Here is a 23,608-nt window from a genome sequence, read left to right on the forward strand (position 1 = left end):
ATTGGACCTAGTCATCACCAACATGGACGACCGGTGTTCCACACCGGAGGTCAACCCATCTTTGGTTAGATCTGACCATAAACAAATCACTTTGGATATCCACATTCCACCCCCACCCCTGGACAAGAAAACCACCGTGAAAAACTTTTCAAAAGCAAACTTCACATTACTAAGACCGAGGTGGAAAGTTTCAAAGCCCCCATGCTGAAGGATAACGCTGTCCAAGCTGCAAAAATCTTTACTAATGCATTCTACGGGCACCTACAAGAATGCATGGATCATGCCATCCCAAGCAAAACCAAGACTCACTCCTCCAAGAAAAGGAAACCAGTCTGGTGGACTCCTGCCATAAACAAGCTATACAATAGGAGGAGGAAACTAGTACAGAAAAGAGTAAAATCCCAAGAAGGGAAGACATCCCTGATCAGTATCAGCATGAAACTACAATCCCTCATAAAATCATCCAAGGCGAGCTTTGAAAGAAAAATTGCCAAGGACTCCAAAGATAACCACAAGGCATTCTTTAGCTATGTCAAGAATCTAAGTGGCAATGCTCAGATCTGCTCGGAGTTAGTGCAGAATGGCACAAAATGCACTGAACCAACCGATATCACCAACATCCTGGCAGACAGGTTCAGCACAAACTTCACCCCCCTCTCACCCCCAAGAGGGCCCATAACCATACCAGAAGAATGTAAAGTCCCTGAAATCACAGATACTCATGTTAAAACAGCCCTCTCCAAAGCCAAAAACACAGCATCAATGGGACTGGACGGTGTCCCAGGCTGCGTCCTACATGAGCTCAAAGACGAACTAACCCCTCACCTAAACACACTGTTCAGACTCAGCCTCTCCACATGCTATGTACCCATAGAGTGGGGCACAGCAGTGGTTATTCCACTCCACAAATGTGGAGCCACAACAGGCCCCAGGAACTATCGCCCTATAAGCCTGACTAGCTTGGTCTGCAAGGCTATGGAGCACATCATCATGGAACTCATTAACAGAGACCTTGGGAGCCTCCAAACACTGGACCCTACCCAGTTCGGCTTTGTTAAGGGCAGATCATGCCTCCTGAACCTGGTGGACTTCTTTGAGACAGTTAACAAGGCTATAGATGAGGGAAAGGTGATACACACAGCCTAACTAGACCTTGCAAAGGCCTTCGACACCATTCCCCATACTGGTATTATAGACAAGCTCACCAGCCTGAACATAAACCACTACGTCACAAGATTGGTTGCCAACTGGCTCAGGGACAGAACCCACATGGTGAGAGTTGCGGGAGCTAGGTCCAACTCTAAATCAGTTACAAGTGGAGTTCCCCAGGGCTCAGTCCTAGGACTTCTCCTGTTCGGCATATACTTCTCAGAGATACAGGCAAGCACAGGAGGACTATGGCTGACCATGTTCGCAGACGACTGCAAACTAGGGGCTATAACTGACTCTCTGGCTGACACAGACATCCTCCAAAAGGGTCTCACTGAGACGGATACCTGGTGTCAAAATCATGGCCTCAAGCTAAATGCCAAAAAGTGCATAGTTATCCCCTTTGGAAAAAAGAAAGTACCCACAAACTACCACATAGGTGGTAGTCCCCTAAATACGGAAGATGTAATAAGGGATCTGGGGACCCAAGTAGATAGTAATTTCAACTTTGATAATCACATTGCCAAAGTGGTTAGAAAATCCTTCTACGTGGCCCACCTAATCACAAAAGGGTTCACATCTAGATCAAAAGAGGTCATTGTACCCCTCTACTCATCACTCATCAAACCCGTCATAGAATACAATGCCCCATTTGGGATGTACCTTACAAGACACCTGCAACAGCTGGAAAGAGCACAGAAGTACCTCACCAAGAGGATCACTGGCCTCAAACAGATGCCCTATGCAGCTCGAATGAAGAAATTACAGCTGTACTTGGTTGCATACCGCCTACTCAGAGGTGATCTCTGCCTGACATAGAAGGCCATGTCCAACCCAGAATTGATGGACATGCTCCACTTAAAGAAAACCTTATCCCCGCGAGCCACATGCTCTAGGGATCTAAACTTCACCACAACAATAAACAGTATGTGCTGGAGGGATAGATTCCTGTCCCAGAGACTTCCCATGCTTTGGAACAAGATCCCAATCTACATCGGGAGAGCTCCTCGCTAACACTCTTCAAAAGAAATCTTGACGAGTGGATGGGAAACAGAAAGTTCACCTCGGGGATCACTTCAGTGGCTCTGCTGGACAGAGGCACAGAGAACTAATCTAAGGGGGCGGCGAAAGCCAACACATTCTGGCTAGGCTTATAAATGCCTTCGGGCAGATAGCCTAGTACCTACTTATGAACCTATGAACCTAAGTGTTCAAATCCAGCAGTATGTCAAACATTAACTATGGTTTTCTTTCTAATAACATCTCCCCTTCTGAATTACTGCATAGTTATGTTATTCCAACAGATGTATCATGCATATCCCTTTATTTAGTATAGCACTATCCCACCACTACTCATACCTTTTCACTTGTAAGTAAAAGACATCTGGACATAGCCAAAGGTAATGGGGGGGGTGGGACAAAGGCTTAAAAATTGAGAGCGTTTACAATTATTGCTCCTACACACTTAGAAAGTTGCTATAATAAAAGTTTTAACAGTAGCATTTTCTGAAGGATATGCAATCTGACACATAAATGTATCTCATCATGCAGTGACTTCATTCCTCAATGATTTGATAGAAAACAAAAATGTTATTTATTTATTTATTTTACATTTGTTGACCAGGATTGCCTGACTGAGCTGAAGAGCCCTTTTACAGCGGAGGCCAGTGGAGAAAAGCTCCAACATATTATACAATTTTTATTATAAATTAGCATTAAATAGCAATGTTACAGGATTATTACAAGGCATTAAGTAGCAATACAATGTTATACAGTGTTAATAATCAGGAGTATAGCATAACTATTTCAAAATGCATAAAAAGAAATATGTCATTAAGTACAGTTTTTGGGGTAAGTGGTTACAAAAACCCAGTCTTATCATGATGTAGTTGCATGAAGGCAAGACAATTGCAATAGAAAGTGTCTCTGAGGCAATTTACTTAATAGATTGTAGAAGACAGTAGAAAGAGTAGTCAAGGAAGATTAGAGAGAGCTAGTGAGAAGAATGAGTTAAGGGCAGAAAGTAGATTAAGGTATGGGAAGTAGGAGATGTTAAGGAGGGAGAATGCAGTGGCAGGACCAGTGACTTTTAAAGTGCTCTTTGGTGGGTGTCTTAAATTGTTTAGGATGTGTAAGGGTCCTGATTTCTAGTGGAAGCCTATTCCAGGTAATAGTGGGGTGATAGCTGTACATGTTATGTCCAAATTTAGACTTAGGTTTGTAGATTTGTAGTAGGTCTTGGTTAGAGCTTCGGAGAGGTCTGGAGGGAGAATAATGGGAGATGAGAGGGGAGAGTGCTGGGCAGTAGGAAGGCTGGTATAGGATAGAATGGATGATCTGGAGCTGAGAGAGAAGAAGCTGGTGGGGTAATTCAAGCCAGTTTAGTTGTTTTAGATAGAGACAGTGATGGGATTTGTAGGTTTGTTGGGCAGCAAATCTAGCTACCTTGTTGTAGGTAGATTTGAGTTTGGTCAAAAGTGCTTAGTTAAGAGTTGTGAGAATATGAGAATTGTACATTAGACTGGGTAGAAGGTAGGTAAGAGAGAGAGAGTAACCTTGGCTTCAGAGGTAAGGAATTTCTTGTTACGGTAAAGGAACCCTAGTTCTGAATGAGTCTTTTTGATACAGTTATTAACATGCAAGTCAAATTTAAGCTGATCGTCGATGGTTATGACTAAGAGCTTAGTATTGGATTCTACCTGAATGGGAGTGTTATTAAGGGACTGCATGGAGAAGGAGGGTTTAATATTGTTGAACTTTTTAGGTAGGAAGAATAACAGCTTTTTTTTTTTAGGGTTAAGGATGAGCTGGTTGTTGGAGAACCATGTTTCAACTAAATTAAAAGATGCCTGAGTAGCTGAAAAGAGCTTAGGGGGAGAGTTGGCTGTGGTGATGACTGTAGAGTCATCTGCGTATTGCACTAAAGATGACTGAGGACACGAGGTATAGAGCTGATTAGTAAAGATATTAAAAAGTAAAGGCCCTAGGATGGACCCTTGAGGTACACCCATTTTAACAGGGAGAGGAGGTGACAGTGCAGAGTGCCATCTCACTGATTGAGATCTATCATTGAGGTAGCTGGAGAACCATGCAACAGTATCAGAGGAGAAGTTGAGGTTATGCAGTTTGTGCAGCAGAAGAGAGTGTGAGACAGTGTTGAAAGCTTTTGAGAGGTCCAAGAATAGGCAAGAAATAAGTTTAAGGTCATCCATGGCTATGGAGACAGTGCTGAAGAAGGATAATAGAGCTGTAGTGGTGCTATGTTTGGGTCTGAAGCCGTGTTGAGTGGGTGTAAGCAGATTTTCCTGTATTAGATACTGCATAACTTGTTTATGAATACATTTTTCTAGTACTTTAGAGAGAGTTTAGAGAGTTTTATAAGGAACTGTAAGAGTTTAGAGAGTTTTATAAGGAACATAGCAACATAGCTAAAACATTTGTATCTTTAGGAAGTCTATGAACTGTGGAGTGGTATGCTCTTGTAATAAACATATTATGACCACTTTAATGCAATGATCAAGACACATGTTTAAATGGTGACACAGAAAACATTAACACAGCACACGCAAGTTATGAAATGGCTCAGTATCACAAAAGTCTCTATGCCTGTACTTTTTAGTTGCACAGCACTTGGCATGGAGTGCCATAAACTATCACTGTCCCTGGTTCTAAGCCCCAAAACTGAAAAAGGTAATTATGCATGCATTAATACTTTGCCATCTGTTACAGAAATAAGCTTAGCATTAGTACAACTCATTACAATAATGAAAGTTATGTTGGTGTCTTGTATTATTCATGTATGGTTTATTGGGTCATTGTAGTCAGGATATGAGGAGTTCACTGTGATACCGAGCACTTAGTACATCATGTAAATAATTTTTGCACTGAAAGACATTGCCCGTCCAAATGTATAACAATGAAGCAGGACCTTTAGACACATAGTTGCAGAGTAGTAGTAACAAATGCACCATGTTATGTTTGGCATGTCTCTCTTGTAGCTAAGTCTGTACAATGGAACACAAACTAAATGTGAACTGCATACAATGAGCTTGAGATGAACAGTTAGTAAGGCATGATGACACTCCACTGGTTGACAGTTGTGCTTATCATCTATCATGTAAATGGTGAATACACCTTAATGTGACACACACACACACACACACACACATATATATATATATATATATATATATATGTATGTGTGTGTGTGTGTATATATGTATATATATATATATATATATATATATATATATATATATATATATATATATATATATATATATATATATAAATATATAGTCATGTTACATTCATACAAGTATTTCAAGCATGGACATTTATGCCCATCTATCCTGCCAATACACCAAAGCAGTTGTTCCTATAGTAAGTGTCCAGGTTGTTCTTGAAAATATCTAAACTAGTGTTTGCTTTAATGTAATTTAGTAGTCTATTCCATGCATCAGCTGATGTTTCAGAGAACCAGTTAGTGCACTTTGCATTCTTAAAGAATCTTCTACATAAGTTGTCTGATGATTTTCTATTACTTTTGATAACCACAATTTTTCCCAGATACAGTTGTCTGTAAATGCCCTATATACCTGAATAAAGTCTCTTAAATGTATATATGAGACACTATACAAGTTCAGATATTTTAGTCATTCATAATAATTTAAATTTTCACATCCAAGGATGCCCTTGGTATAGTTCTGTTGTACTCTTTCTAGTTTACTCATGCCTTTATTCTTAAAAGGTTTCCATATTGTTATTGCATTCTCATATTTGTATCTAATGTAACTAATAAACAATGACTTCATCATATCTGATTCCCTAGACTTTATAATGATTTTTATACAACCTATAGTTCTATAATTATAATAGCCAATTGGATGACATGATCAGAAAAATGCAAAGCTGGATCTACCCTTATACCCAGGTCCTTAATTGAATCTACTGTTTCAATCACTGTGTACTGTATTAAATATTCACATTTCAGTCTATGTCTCCCAAATCTCACATGCTTAGTTTTTGATATATTTATCATAATATTATTCTCCTGTGCCCAAATGGTCAGTTTAATCAAGTTTTCTTGCACATCTGCCCAATCTGTAACACATGTACTTAGTTTACCTAATTTCAGGTCATCTGCATCCAAACTGTATCACACCTTAGATGAAAAAGATAGATCTGCAAGATACATTCTGAACATGTATGGGCCTAGGACAGAGCCCTGTGGGGCATCCTGACTGTAACCTTGAATTTCACCTGTCCAGTTGCTGTATGATACTTGCCACATTCTATTTGTAAGCCATGAGGTTATCCATCATATCAACAGTACATCAATACCTAGTTGATCAGTGCTTTGTGTATGACCCTGTCAAATGCTGAAGTTAAATCTATATAAATTACAACACAGTACAATTTTTCATTCATAGCTGTTATTATATTGTTATAGAACATCATGTTACAGGTAGCAATAGATTTGTTTTCAACATTTGCATGCTGATATATGGTTTCAAGTCCCGATCTTTCCAGTTCTGACAATAATTTATCCAATAATACCGTCTCCATTATTTTTCCACAACATAAAAGTAAACTTAAGGGTCTGTATGATTCTAAGTTTGTCCTAGTCCCCTTTCCCTTAAAGATAGGTTAAATAAGTGAACATCTCCAATCTTGCGGAGTCTCCCTAGATTTATTTGACCTAATAAGTAACAGATATAATAGTAGTGTAAGTTCTTGCTGTAGTGGTCTCAGGTTATCATTACTAATCCTGTCTCCTCCTTGTGCTTGGGTTTGATCCAGTTTTCATAGTTCTTTTTCAATATAATTTAAGTTGGTTTCAGTGTCTGAGGTTACATGGATGTCACTAAACAATTTATCACCCACTTTGTTGAGCCAAAACTGCTTTGTATATGATTTTATAAATATAGCTATACTCTGTTGTGGCTGAGAAAAAAATTTAGAATCTACACAAAGTTTGTCAATTTGTATGTCATTAGTCCATCTTCATTTTATGTATCTGTAAAATGGTTTCCTACTATGTTCAGTATCTTTATATAATTTTTCTTCAAAATGGTCTTTATTCTTGGCTCATATATGTTTAATTTCTGTGTCTGGCTTGTTCATTTCAGTTTTCAAAGTCAAAATTAGACTTATTTTAAGTTTCTTATATTTTATATCTCTCACCTTCATCAAGTATCTTGTACTTATGTAAATATATTCCCCTGATGTTGTGTATCTAGATCCTTTATAACCCCATGATCACTGAACATCAGTGGTGGTAAAACTTAACATGAAGTAACAGTAGTTCCTCTAGGAACACAAACAACATCCAGTGTGTTTTGTTCCCTGGTAGACTTTTCCCCAATCTGAAGCACTTCTTGTTTCTGAACATACATTGTGAATAACTTCCTTACTAATGTTGTTGAATCAATATTATTCTAGTATGTTTTTAGTAAATTTAAGTCCCCAGCTACTATTATTCTTCCCTCCTTTGTTTTATACCTTTATGTCATCAGTGCTTGACTTTGGACAATGCACTCCAGCAACTGTTACATGTTTCAGGGTTCTCTTACCAAGCTACTGCACAATTAATCACAAACCAATACAGGATTGTTTAGATAACCTCTGGATTGAAGCTACAACAATGTCTATGAATGAAGTGATGTGTGAGTTTTTGCAACAGTATGTAGTGAATTGTGATCAACACTTTGCTGTTTTGTCTGCCTATCAAAACACATTCCTATTCACCCAAACATGTTATGTACACTGCATCTAAATTCTGTCAAACACTAGTCATAAGACTTGTCCTGGGGTGTGCGCTGTTGATACAATGTTCTCTAAGTGAGTAGTCTCCAACCTTTTTTGCACCGCTGACTGGTTTCATGTAAGACACTTTTCCACAGATCGGCCATCACACGTGCATAATAATCAAGCAATGATGCCCTGGGATGTGTGTCAATGTGTAATTAATGGCCACCCAGAGATATTATGAGGCCTGACGCTACAGTTGTGTTGTACTTATTCATTTAAGTGCTATATTATTTTTTTAGATATTTTTGATGTAAAATAGTTCCCCCACCTAATGTTTCAATCTTGCTGTGGTATATGTTAATGGTGTTGGGAGGAAGCATTTTACATCCAAAATATAACACTTAAAAAAATATCCAGGCATTTATTTTATCTTTTAGTCCCTTACACCTAAAACCTTTGGTTTGTTGCCCGTCATTGGAGATTGAAGTTACTAAAAAATGAAATACATTTGAGTTTCAGACTATTATTTTCTTTCAAAAATTCATACTAACACAAATCCTTTTTATTAAGCAAGTTTGAAATTTTATAAGAGCAGTAATTAAAATCTGTTCCTATTTTTGAGTCTTTTGTTCCCTCTTTAATTTAGGGTTTATCCAGATTTCTTCAGCTGAAAGGTCCAGAGGTATGCAAATGTCTTTACTGTCACTCTCATTCAGTCTCTCACACTCACCTCTGTTTCAGAAAATCTGTTCTAACACAAGTCCTAATAATCAAATGAAATATGCTCGTATTTTGAGCCTTTGTCCCCTGTTTATTTTGGATTTATACAGATATCTTGAGGTAAGAGTCAACAGAGCATACCTTTCAACTGTCCAGATTTTTGCAGAATGTCCAGATTTGTGGCTCATATGTTTGGTCCCATCTTCATAAAATGTGAAGTTTTCAGGAAAATAAGTGGAAAGTCATTAAATAATGACACACATATGAGTTTCAGACTTCATATCATTCATATAATACATGCTAATGGAAACCCTGTTGTTCTAGTAACTTTCTAAGTTTGTATTTAAAACCTGTCCTTATGCTTTGCCCATATTTCTTGTGTGGAGAGGTTGAGAGGTATAGTCGAGAGTTATGCAAACCTCTTAACTGATACTACTGCTGCCAGGGATTGCTCTCACTCTTTACTCTCAAATGCATACACACACACACACACACACACACACACACACACACACACACACACACACAGTATGTTCTGTTTTCATGCACACATTCACTCACACAGACAGAAACATAACACATACCATTTTTTTTTTTAATTTATTTATTTTTATTTTACATTCACTAAACAGTAAAAGCACTCATTGGCAAGTATAAAATAGCAGCTCGATTGATCTCACTGTTCATTCTCTCTTATACACACATACACAGTCTCTTTTGCTTTTACACATGCATACATTCTGCTTTCATGCATGCATTCACTGACACGCAGACAGAAACATAAACACATTTATACACATATATACACACATACACTTTTCTCTGAACATCCGGGTGCCAAACATGAACATTTTTTTATTCTTTCTGTGTGGCCTGGTACCAAATGATCCATGGCCTGGTACTGGTCCATGGCTCGGTGGTTTGCAACCACTGTTCTAAGTCATGCTGCTTGAAACCAGCGACTACTCAGTTACAGAGAACTCTGCAGTGGTTTTCTAGTGTTTGAACTGCATTCAGCCATCCAAGCTTAGACAAGAATATGTTCTGCACTTGCACTTGCTTTATACAGAGCTCACTACTGGTTTTTTAGCATTTTTAAGGCATTTATTTCATTTTGTGGCAAAAATAGTAATTTTTCTGTTTGTTGGCTTTTCTAGTCTGTGTGCCTCCAAATCTTTTTGCAGAAGGGCAAATTAGCCAGGGGCTTAGTAGTTTGGTAGTTGTTTGCTGTTAAATCTGCACTTGAGAGCTGCTTTTGTTGCACTTTTACATTAACAGATTCCAGGGTCAGGCATCTTGTGGCAGAAGGTGTTTACCTAGTCAGTTGGGAAGCATTGCTTCTTGTTTGATGTTTAATCTGCACTTGAGAGCTGCTTTTGTTGCACTTTTACATTAACAGATTCCAGGGTCAGGCATCTTGTGGCAGAAGGTGTTTACCTAGTCAGTTGGGAAGCATTGCTTCTTGTTTGATGTTTAATCTGCACTTGAGAGCTGCTTTTACATTAATTGATTCAAGGGTCAGATATCTTGCGGTGGAAGGATTTTAACTGGGCTCTCTGAGTTGGGAAGCACTAATGGAAGCTCATAGTGTGGTTATTTATTGTCTAGAGGGCATAGGACTCAGTTTTCAAGTTTTTTCTTTGCATGAAGCTTTCTACCAGGACTCAAAGATTAGCAGTACCTTGTACTGTATCAAATGCCTAGACGGTAAAATTTACCTATAAAGTTAGGATTAGATCCAAAATCTATTAAAAATGAGGCATTGTGAGAAATAAGCTTAAAACAGCTAGCTTGTGCATTGAATAGCATTACCATATACTAGTATTATATAATGCACTGCTCTTAATCCCAGAAACTGTCCTAGGAGGACCCTGTTAAAATCCAATCCTTAATGCTAAACAGTCAACCCTATTACAGGACCAGATGACATAGATATGAAATTTCCAAATGTCTCTGTGGCCATCTTGGTAGATTTGGGCATCATATGGTAATGTAGTAATTGTCTCATGTTCTCAGGCAACCAGTTAATCATTAAAGAAAATAATTTATTTTATTTTATTTTATTTTACACTTGTTGACCGGGCTAGTCAAACTGGATATATGTCCATTTTCAGTAGAGGACGGGGAGATAAGCTCCATGAAAAAAACCCAAAAAAACAACAAATAACATCAGTCATATATACAATGCGCATTACAGGTTAACACAGAATTTTCAGAGAGGGCAGAAATCATAACAGTGCAAAATGCAGGTACAATACAACATACAGGTACAGTACATAAAAAATAAGGCAGCTTATTGTATAATTATATTAATAAAGAGTTCTCCCAATAATAAGTATCCACAGAGGATAGAAATAATGTAAAGTAGAGGGATAGACTATATGTGTGTGAATGAGAGGGAGGAATGGTGAGGATGCAGGGAGTAGAGGTGGCGAAGGTGGATGAGTTTAAATACTTGGGATCAACAGTTCAGAGTAATGGTGAGTGTGGAAGACAGGTGAAGAAGAGAGTACAGGCAGGATGGAGTGGATGGAGAAGAGTGTTAGGGGTGATTTGTGACAGAATAGTACCAGAAAAAGTGAAAGGGAAGATCTACAAGAGGGTAGTGAGACCAGTTATGTTATATGGGTTGGAGACAGTGGCATTGACAAAAAGGCAGGAGTCAGAGCTTGACATGGCAGAGTTGAAGATGTTAAGATTTGCACTAGGTGTGACAAGGATGGACAGTATTAGGAATAAGTATATTAGAGGGTCAGCCCAGGTTGGAAGGTTTGGAGACAAAGCCAGAGAGGCAAGATTACATTGGTTTGGACATGTGCTGAGGAGGGATGCATAGTATATTGAGAAAATATGCTAAGGATGAAGCTGCCAGGTAACAGGAAAAGAGGAAGGCCTAAGATAAGGTTTATGGATGTGGTGAGAGAGAACATGCAGGTGGTTGGTGTGACAGAGCAAGATGCAGAGGACAGGAAGAAATGGAAACAGTTGATCTGCTGTGGCAACCCCTAACGGGAGCAGCTGAACGAAGAAGAAGAGGGAAGTGGTAATTGTAGTTAATAAGGAAGGTAGAACAGTTAATGAAAAGTATGGGGTAGGCAGAGCCTAGTTTGAAGAGATAGATGACTAGTCAGGTTTAGTACAGGGGCATAACCAGTGTGTTCTGAGGAAAAGTTTCAGTCTGCTTCTGAAGAGTGATATAGAGGAAAGTGAGGAAAGGTCACTGGGAACAAGGTATGAGAGAGATGTAAGAGATGTAAATACACAACTTTCTTAGAGGACAAGTAATGTAGCAATTATCTCATGTTCTCAGACAACCACTTAATCAAAATAACGATATAAGAGAGATGTAAATACATAACTTTCTTGGAAGCAAAAATCTTGCATACAAATATAGTTGTTAGGAATACCCATGCTACACTCTAATGCATACTGTTCATGCAACATACAGATTTTCTTATGCTGAGGTGCTTAAAATAAACCTTCCCAAATCTCATACACCTTCAAAGCCACAAAATGGCAGCACTGGTCCTCAGAAATCACTAAATCACAAAATCACACACCAAAAGCAAAACCAAAATCTTTCATAAGCCTGCACCTAATGGTCCCCCAGGTGCAAAGCCCATAAGACAAGCATACACTTTATCTAAAACACTTGTCATTGGGGCTCCATTGTGTAAACACCAATGACCCACTCCCCAGTTTGGATAAGGAGAAGATAATGATTATATGTCTATCTGGAGCCAGGATCCACAACATCATGCATACACTTAAGTTACTGAACCCCAGGTACCAATATGATTCTATCATAGTCCATGTGGGTGCAAATGACCAGAGACATACCTCACTGGACTATATGAAAAGAGACATAATGGAGCTCTCGAAATGTGTCACGGATAGATATGAGCCTTTCATTAAGCAACATTCTACTGTCACCAAGGATGATGCCACAGTAAGAAAATAAAGTGATTGATTTTAATAATTGGCTTAGTTTCTGGTCTTACTACAAGGGGATCCAATTCTGGTCTCACTACAGGGGGATCCCATATCTGATAGCATAGGAGAACATGGTCAAAATGCTATGTTGCCTTGCCAAGGATGGGTTGCACCTGCCTCACCTCAGGATTTCAGATATTGGCTAAAACTTTATCCGCTTCCATTAAAGCCTTTTTAGGCTATGCCAAAAAGACAAAACTACCAATGTCTACAAATATCCTTAAGGTGTTACTGTTCAATTCTTGGAGCCTAAACAAGAAGCTCGACACCATTCAAGCCCTCCTCACTCTGGAGAATGTAGACAGCCATCTGTGCTATGACCGAGATTTGTTTTAAAGCCATAGAAATTATTCCTCAAGGGCAAGACTACAGTGCCTTCCACACATTTAGACCAACAGCAGCCCTGACTGGGGCGAAAGTTGGAGCTGTTTTCATCAGTGTTAGCAACAAACAACTCCAGTCTGGTTAAACATGATAATACCATGGAGCTCATCCATGTGCAAGTCATCACAGGTAAGGTCCCTCCCCATATCAAGGTTAGCTACTGGTCACTGTCTTTGCCCCCTACATTCTCATGACTCTTACCTATACCTACTAAAGGCATTTACCATCCAACTAAACATCCTGTTCATACGTAACCTTAAATAGCCCTCTATAGACGGAAAAACACACTACTTCAAATTCACAAGTACAATGTTTCCTTGACATTATTAACATAAACACCCTGGTACAGATAGTGCACACTCCAACCAGAGGAGCAAACATACTGGATCTGGTACTCATCAACATGGGAGAGCATTTCACTCCACCCCCCCCCCCATGTCACATCCTCAGATAACAAAGCTATCTCATTTGAAGCAAAAATTAACCCAGAAAATCCAGCTAAACCACTAACAGTTAGGAGCTATTCAAAGGCAAACTACAGCCTATTAAGTGACAGTTTGTCAAAATTCAAGCCTCACCCCACCCCTAAGGCCATAGATACCTATGCATAATTATTCACAGAATCACTATAGAAATGTGTGTATAGTGGCTGTCAGAAATAATCCCAAAACAAACATTAAACCAAACCCCATTGGTGGAATTCTCACCTAAACAATGTATATATAATAAAAGATGAAAAACCCATGGCCAAAATCAGGAAAAGCAACTCCCTTAAACACAAGTGCACTAAGAGGTCTAACTAAGTCCAGCAAGGTCAACTATGGGGTCAGGATAATGCCAATAAGGCCAACTAGGAGGTCAGGATAGCCACATAGGCAAAGGAGAATCAGAAGGCATTCTTCAGGTACAATAGATCCTTAGAGGTAACACAACACTGTGCTGAACTGGTGTTGAATGATACCACCTACACCAATCAGGGTGACATAGCATATCTACTGGCTGATAAATTCAACTCAAACTTCACCCTCCACTAGGTGAAATCCCCTCCAACATACTTCCCCAGCTATCAGCAGGAACAAGCTGTGGGCAGAATTCACTAAAGCCCAGAACACTACCTCCATGGGATCTGAAAGCATCCCTAGTTGCCTCCTGACCAGTTTAAACATGACCTATCAGGACCACTTGATGCATTGTTCAAGTACAGCTGAGAAACAGGCTACATTCTATGTGAATGGAGGACTGCAACAGTCATTAGCCTCCACAAGGCTAGACCATCAGCTGACCCATCAGACTAACAAGCCTAATATCCAAAGCCATGGAATAATTTAATATGGAAATGGTAAATACAGACACTGGCAACCTACATGCACTGGACCTATCCCAATTTGATTTTGTTAAAAGAAGCTCATGCCTACTTAATCTGTTAGACTTCTTTGAGAGGGTCACCAAGGCAATGGATGAAGGTAAAACATTCTATACAGGTATTTTGACCTGAGGAAAACAGTTTGATATACAACTAATACTAATAACCACAAAAATGGTGTGCAATGGTCACCAGAGGAGTGTATAAAAAATCAAAACATGAATACACTTTCAAATCCACAAACACTCTGGTGCAGGTAAAATCAGCTCTGTTTATTGTCACTAGTATAGTAGCCCTTTTGTCCCATAAGAACCAAGACTTCCTCAAAACAAATCCATAGTTACACAAGCCTTCCTAAATATGAATAAATTTCCAATTAAGCAATTGCTTTTCACAATAAGCATTCAATAATATAAGTATTATCCTTAATTAAAACAAGAAAGTCATCTTAAAGGAATAGATGCATAAAACCGTTTTAAACCATTAGATATGTATTCTGTTCTAGCCAAGAATCTAAATAAGCAATTCTTAGTAGGTAATTCAAACCGTGACTATTACTACAAAAAAATTTTGAATGTTTCATTAATTAATGTTGTTGTATCTTTTGGCTTTTCCCGATTAGGGGTTGCCACAGCGGAACTCCAGTCCACTAATGATTGGCAGTAGATTTTTATGTGCCAAGTTGCTGGCTCTGACGCACAACCTTCAACGAAGGCACTCCCATTCACGCATGTCTCCACACAGAAGATGCTCTAGCTGAGAATCGAACAGGACAACGTCTTACTGTGAGGCGACAATGCTACCGCAGCACCACCACCGCAGTACTATAACGTGTAAAAAATCTCATAAATTAGTTCTTTTAGCAACAATAACTTTAAAAATACCACTGTCTATAAAATAATCATTAAAGTTTGGCTGCTCTAACTCTCACTACAGGGAAAACTGATACATTTTCATTCAAGCCAAGGGAGTTAGAGGCATCCAATGTAAGTTGCCAAAACAACTCCTGATATTCTAATGATATTATAACTTACTTTCCCATGCCCCTCCTCTTGCATCTAAAGGCATAATCTCCAGAATGCAAAAAATTTTTTTTAAATTGTCAGAAATAATTGAATGTTTGTAAAGTGTGTTGTTTTCCTTCTGATTTTTAATGTCATAATAATGCTTATGAATCCTTTTCCATAAATATCTCTCAGTTTTGCCAACATAATAGGAAGAGCATTTGAAACATGTAACTATATAAACAACACCTTTACTGTGGCAATTGCCTTGCTTAGGTGTAATGTAAATTCCTATATGACCCTCTGTGAAATGCTGAGTACCTGTTAAAATATACTTGCTTGTTTTCAAAATCCACAGGGGGGTATGTTCCATTATTCTCTACATCTGTTGGGTTGTTTTCTGTCGCAGTATTCTCTAAAAATTGTTTAAATATGTTAGCTGTTTTATAAACAGATGTAAGACCTTCTCATAACTTTATCAACTGTGTCATGTGCTTTGAATATGAACCAATTCGTTTTTATTATATCCCTGGTGTAATTACTTACTGCATTATATTCTGTCACTATAGTAGCTTAAAACGGCTTCTGAATATGGTTCTCACATGAAACTTCCATCAAACTAAATGTTCTGTTAAGTGTTTTTCCCAATAAAGGACCAAAATAAATATGTCTCCTAATCTGAATGTCCTTATAAATGTTGACAACAAATTTCATAGGGTACCCCCTGTCAATAAACATTTGGGTAACTTTTCACTCTCCTTTTCAAACATTTTATCATCTAATATCATTCTGGATAACTGTATAAATTGCCTTTTCATAAGTCTTCTCTTAGCTGTATAAGTATGACAACTTTCAAAATGTAAATAACTATTACTAAATGTAGGTTTGCAAGAAATATTAGAAAGGAAATCTTCCTCAGTTTCAACAATTAATTTATCATGGTAATTAATTTTTTCAGTACTGTGACTATAACTGAACCTCAAAAAATTAGTTGCCTTTTTCAAATACTCCATAAATTCCTCAATTGTATCCATGGGTCCATTCCAAAGAATAAAAATATCACCCAGGAACCTCAAATACAGGGACCAAAAAGAAGAAAAATCAGAATGTAAAACAAATTGCTTCTCCCAAGTGTATACAACGACATTTGTAAAAACGGGAGCACAAGCACCCACCCTATGGCAACTCCTTTTAGCTGTTTATACATTTCCCCAACAAAGTATAAAAAGTTTTGTCTAAAATAATATCCATATTTTCTCAACTCATAGTAATATTGTTATTGATTAGAAAATCCAAATCTACCAAGGCTGCTTGAAAAAAAAAAAATTCCTTGTCTGAGGATACGTTTTTGATCCTTGGTTTGGCTGCCACAATAACCTTGAAGGATGGATTCTCACAACTTTTATATATCTTCAATATTCCAAAGATGGATGGAATATGCACAGATGGATTATATAAAAAATTGTAAGAATCTATATAAATAGCTCCTTGTGTTAGAAAATCTTCTAACCATAAATCCACTTTCCTAAACCAAACATTGGCTTCATTAGTGATGTCTCTTCATATGTTGTTTCATCATCCAAAATATGAGCTATAACCCCCTAAGTAGTCAATTCTGTAAAAAAAATCACTATCCACCCCCTTTGTAAATCTTCATTACCCTTAGGGATTTATCTCCTTGTAACCTATAGAATAACTTCCTTGCTTTGTAATTAAGGTCCGATTAACCCCCTCGGAATAGCCTATGCCTCTATTTTATTTACATCATTCAAGCACACTGTCTCAAATGCTTGTCTAACAGGATGCATGTGAGTAAAGTACTTTCCTTTTTAATATTCTGGTTACTTTGTGTTGGTTTGGTTTGGTGATGTTCCTCTCAGTGAAGGTACAAACAAATTAAATTGAACTTCCTATTGAATAATTTTAGATGAATAATAGTATCAACTATGTAAAAACTTTTGTTTGAAATAAAGGTAAATACTATATCAAAAAGTGAAAAGAGCTCAGGGGTAATCTTGTACATAACTAAAGCTGAAAATGTGAAAACTGCTCTTAATGTATTTATGCCCTTCTTGTAGTATAATATTGTTTTCTTTGTTTTTTTTTTATTTTTTATAAAATTCTTTTCAAATAATTTCTTGATTGTCCCCTTCCCTTTCTTCTTTTTTTTGCCCCAGAAATTACATTGTTGTACCCCTTTCATCCACCCTATACAGGTATTTTGATTTTTTTCTTTTTCTCCCCTATGTATTGTTGTTAGATTATTCTCTTTTTCTGTGTCTAATACTTCTATCTATATCTATAGCTATAGCTATATCTATCTGCCAGCCTCCCTTTATATGCCCTACACTACATAGTTTCCATAGTTCTTGGGATTTAATGGAAGTCATGCCCATTTATTACATCATGTGTTAGGATTGTTATTAAAGCCAATGTGTGTAATATTTTGCTTTAAAGTGCCTGCATTTTTTTTCCTTGAATTACAGAGTATTCCCTTTTGTCCCTATTAACACTCATTTTTTTCTTTGGTTTGTTCACTAATAGTTATATGCTCAGAAATATTGTGTTTCAACTGACATAATCATATTTCCTTAATCTGATAAGTCTTGCAACTCTTTTTGTTCAGACAAATAGATTTGTTTCAATGTCTCTTTTTATGATATAATGACAAACCAAACTCAGATTCAACGGTTCCTGTAGCAAGTAAGAATGCAGTATTATCAGACATAATATGCACATTTTCAGACATAAATGTTTTACCAAACTGTGGGCTAACATAACTAGTTTTACCAGGTGCAATGATGTTACAATTAGTTCTAAAATACTGTGATGCGTATCCAGCCATAGGACATTTAAAACAAAGTGGTTCTTGATTTGATTATTTTTTTTGTTTGTTTACTGGTAAAGACACACTGTTATTGTAGGGCTTACCATTAGCTCTTGCTGTGTTCAAGTCAAATTTAGAGAGGGTTCTTTTCATTGCAAACAATGAAATTTTGACACTTTCAGGGTCACTCTAAGACATACAATTTCTAGAATTCTGTCTAATAGCCTTTTAAGTGTACCTAAATCCATTTTTTTTAAGTTTTTACATAATTTATCTCAGGTTTTAGCCATTACTGTTAATTATGTAGTCTATCAAATATGTGATCTTACCAGTTAGGACATAATGAGTGTGCCATTATAAAACCTGAAAGCCCATGCCAATGGGAAGGCACCAGCTATAGCTAGTATCTGTTTTTTCAGTTTTTGATAATTAACTGCATCAACTACTTCCATGTCTATACAGGCTTTTTCTGAGTCCCCAATCAGGTATGAAGATAAAGTTCTAGCCTACATCCCTTGGAAGCAGTTTCTTCTAATTATCTGTCTTTTGAATGATACTACAAAGGCCTCAAAGTCATTCTCTAACCTGAGCTTCTTCAGTGGAGTCTCAATATTCAAATAATCAGCAAGGTGGCATGCTGATTTGCTAGTGTATCAAGAGGTTATTGCATGCTCAGGATGTTTTGAACCATCAATGCACATTACACCAGGAAAGCTGGGGTAGCATCCAACAAAATCTTGAGTAGCTTTTTCATTTTAGCCACCAGCAGAAACAAATGCAGCATACACAAGTGCAAAGTAAAGTCTATAATATATAGCAAAAATATTTTTGCTGTCATGAGAATCCTGTTTCAACTATGGATTTATGCATATGCACAGGGAAGGGGCAATGCACAAAAAATGACTTGCACAGGAATAAAGGAAACGAAAAAAAAAACATTCAGGGAGAAAAAAAAGATCCAAAGTAGGCATCTGGTTCCATAGCCATCAATTATGTTATTAAGCCATAATAATTGCAATGCATTACATTTTCAGGTAGGAACCACTGTGAGGAAATTATTGTGGTAGAGGTTAGGTGTCACAGAAACATTGATCACAGCTTTACACGATAATGTATTTTATTACTCGTTGAAAGTCACCAATATAGCAAATAACAGAAAATAGTTAATTCAGTTAAACAGTTCTTTTTGCATGTATCTGATAACATTTGCCTCAGTACTTCCAACTTTAGCAGAGGTTGTCCCACAGTCAGTTCCTTCTCTTCACATCAGAAACAGTTTCTCCAAGCTCTGGCAGCACATCTTCCAATACAGGGTGAAGAAATACCTGTCAGTTTTTTGCTGTCCTCTAGAGAAAGGGCAAACTGTATAATAGGGCCCTGATTTGAGAACAAATGCTCTCCAGCAGGGTGTTAATGTACAAGTGATGCCCACTGAAAATGAGTCCGCCCCTTCACATCAGCATATAAAGCTGCAGTGGTGCTGGGGCAGAAAAAAAAAAAAACTAACATCCGCCATTACTTTACACTCGCTAAGCAGCACTTTTGCTGTTTAGCAAGTATAAAATAATGAAGAAAAAATCAAAATAAAAATTTGTGTGTATGTGTTTGTCTGTGTGTGAGAGTGTATGACTGTATGAGAGTGAGAGATCACTTGAGCTGTTATCTTACAGCGCTTTTGCTGTTTAGCGAGTGTAAAATAAATGAAACCGAAAAAATGTGTGTGTGTGTGTGTGTGTGTGTGTGTGTGTGTGTGTGTGTGTGTGTGTGTGTGTGTGTGTGTGTGAGAGAGAGAGAGAGTGAAGAGTAAGAGCAATCCCTGGCAGCAACAGCATCAATTAAGAGGTTTACGTACCTCTTGACCATACCTCTCGACCCCTCAGCACAGGAAATCTGGACAGAGCCACAGATAACAAGGGACAAGCGAACAAAAATAAGGATGGATTTTAAATATCGCTCTTATAAACTTAGAAATTTGCTAGAAGAATAGGGTTTCCATTAGCATGTATTATCTGAAAGATATGAAGTCTGAAACTCAAATGTCTGTCAAAATTTAATTACTTCAATCCGCAGTGATTTGCCAGAAAACTAAGCAATTTATGAGGATGGGACCAAACATAGGAGCCAAAAATCTGGACAGTTGAAAGGTATGCTCTGTTGACTCTTACCTCAAAGTATCTGGATAAACCTAAAATAAACAGGGTACAAAGGTTCAAAATAGGAACATATTTAACTCAATTATTAGGATTTTGTTAGCATACATTTTCTGAAACAGGGGTGTGCATGAGAATGTGAGGGACAGTAAGGATATTTGCATACCTCTAGACCTTTCAGCTGAAGAAATCTGGATACAGCCTAACATAAAGAGGGAACATCATCATCATCATCAACCCCCTTTTCCTCCTTTTTCTTCATGGGGTCAGGGTATCATTTTAACTTCGCCAACTCTCTCAATTCAGTGCCACACTCCTGCCTTCTTCAACACTCATGCCTGACTATCGCAGATCTTCTTTCACACAATCCATCCACCTCTTTGTTGGACATCCTTGCTTCCTCTTACCTTCTTCCTGTCTGTCCCAAATCTTCCTCACCAGATTGTCTTCTGCATTTCTGCATTTGTCCAAACCACAGTAATCTCTTCTCTTTGATCTTCTCTGCACTTGGAGCTACATTGGCTTGAGCTCTTATGTCCTCATTTCTTCGTCTGTCCCAAAGTGTGCATCCTAACACCCATAAAGAAGGAACAAAGGCTCAAAAATAGGAACAGATTTTAATTACTGCTCTTATAAAATTACAAACTTGCTTAATTAAAAGGATTTGTGTTGGTATGAATTTTCTGAAGAAAATAATAGTCTGAAACTCAGATGTATGCCATTATTTAGTAACTTCAGACTCCAGTGACTGGCAACAAACCAACATTTTTGGAGTAAGGGACCAAACGATAAAGTAAATGCCTGGATATTTTTTAAGTGTTATATTTTGGATGTAAAATGCTTCCTCCACCACCTTTAACATGTACTACATCAAGTTTGAAACATTAGGCGGAGGAACTATTTTAAATCAAAAATCTATATAAAAAATATAGTACTTAAAAAAAGACATAGATAAGTAAAGTACAACAATTTTACAGAAAGCCCATTCTCTAAGCACAATAATGCCCTCCAGGGTGTATGTTAATGTGTAATGAATGCCCTTCCAGAGGTGTAGAGGCTCTCTTCCTGTGGCATCAGGCTTCATAACACCCCTTGGAGGCCATTAATTACACATTAACACACACCCTGGAGGGGAATATTGCTTGTGTAGACTCCTTTCTTAATCCAACAGGAATCTGTTATTGTTAGCAGCAGACACTTGATACACTTCATCTATCGAATCTCAACCCCACCCCCTTTGGCCATCCCTACCTCCTTATATTTTCCTCAGAGGTACAACCTCTAAAGCTTTGACTAAGAAAAAAATCAAATGGTTTCTGACTGAAGATGCAGATTGTTTCCTGGTAAAGACAGAGGATCTAAAACTAGAGACATACTATGATGCCCAGCTATAACTAAGTCAATTTAAAATAAGAAAACAAAAACTTAAAATGATTCATTCTGTTTAGATGGGTTATGGGAGATCTGCCCAAAGGCAGAAAAATGTGTAACCACTTGGAAAGTATCTTCAACCTCTCTCAGTAGAATTCATACGAGTGGTGTCACTCTCTCTGGAAAAGTTTTCTATTACTTGTTAGCACCAGGATAAAACATGAGTAAATTATAAGCATATGCCTTTTTCAACCAAAACTAAACTTGCCTGTGTAACTACCTGAAAAAAAACACACTTTCAACAAACAAACACATAAAAAAGAAAGAAAGAAACTGGCACTTCCACTTGAAAAGTAAATTATGGTTTATGCATGTTACCATGTATTCCTGCAGGAAATTATCAACAGAATTTTGGGATGCTTATTCACCCTAAACAATAAGAAGAAGCTGTTGAGATGAATAATTCACACAGAAGTGCAACCACAAATTTGTCACATATTAATTCTAACATTATGGCATCTATATCATAATTTCCAAATAATGGTAGCTGTGAAGTATGCTATCTCCCTCTTATAGGAAAAAAATCAAAAGATACGCTTACATTAGGGAGTTATCAAGAAGCATTCTGTACCATCAAAGTGGCCAAGTCCCTGAGTACATACAACTTTTATACTAGAACTAAATAGCTCAGAACAACATTAATGATCGTGCACAGTTTGTAAAAAAAATCATTTTTTTTATTGGCAATAGTTATATGAAGGAAAAATGAATTCACTTCCAGGGATGCTAACAGGGTTGTTACATTGTTTTATGTTATGTCAGATTTTATGATACCAATCCATCTATTTTTATGATAAGCTTTGTATAAAACATAATTTGTACTGCTGTGGTTATGTCAGCCATTGTTTCTTTCTTAATAATGGTGTACAGGGCAGAAACTTTATACAGTATATTTAGAACATTTGGTTTGTTATTTTAAACATGCATGGTATCTGTTCTAACTGCCTGTGTGAACATGTCAATTTTGTTTTTTTTTTTAAAACTGATTCCCAATATCTAACCCTGGTGAATACTATAAGATGGCCTAAGTATCAACGGAGAGCAAATGGAAACATGAAAATTGAGCAAGCTGACTGCTGTGTCATAATAACAAACTACTATCTGTAATATACTTTCTACTTTTCTTTTTTCGCAATGCAGGTTGCCATGAAAACAGGCAATGAATATTCCATCCCCAAGGTCCAGCTTTAGTGTGATAGTTGGTTCTCATTATTACTATTCTGAAAGAGGCATAACAAATGCAAGAGGACTTTTGTTTTTGTTAAACATGAGAATATTTTTAAGGTGTCCACAGAGAAGAATGGTCAAGGAATGACCACCAAGAACTCCAAAGAACTAACAAAATACTTATGAACAAAACACAAGAGCAGATGAGTTGTGGGAAGATTTATGTGAAACATGAGCAGTTTTTGTGATCACATAATTTATTTCTCTGCAGAGGTCTAAAATCTGAATTACAGCTGAACTTTGAAAGAACTGTCATTGGCAAGTAGAGTGTATTCTTTTTCCCAACACTAAAGAAAATAACAATTTACAAAAACATAGTTCAGATGAAATGTGGCAGCACTGAAACAAGGCTGATTTTTAGTACAGAAAGACAGAAAAAAAAGATGTTAATCTACCCCTTAAATGGAATGCTTATCTCTGACCAAAAAAATAAGCCCACCCCTTCTTTGTGTTGAGCCATGGCAGAAAATATTTCCAACTGTCACAGTTTCCAGCAGTTCTGTGCTCTCTTTAAGCCAGAACAGTTAGTCAGTTCTAAGGTTACTGCATGGGTGTTATCTGTCAAATGTAATATGAAAAGGGCAAAAGGCTGTTTATTCTTGATGAC

Source organism: Protopterus annectens, chromosome 10.part0 (assembly GCF_019279795.1).
Source record: "Protopterus annectens isolate FY-2018-M chromosome 10.part0, PAN1.0, whole genome shotgun sequence".
NCBI lineage: Eukaryota > Metazoa > Chordata > Ceratodontiformes > Protopteridae > Protopterus > Protopterus annectens.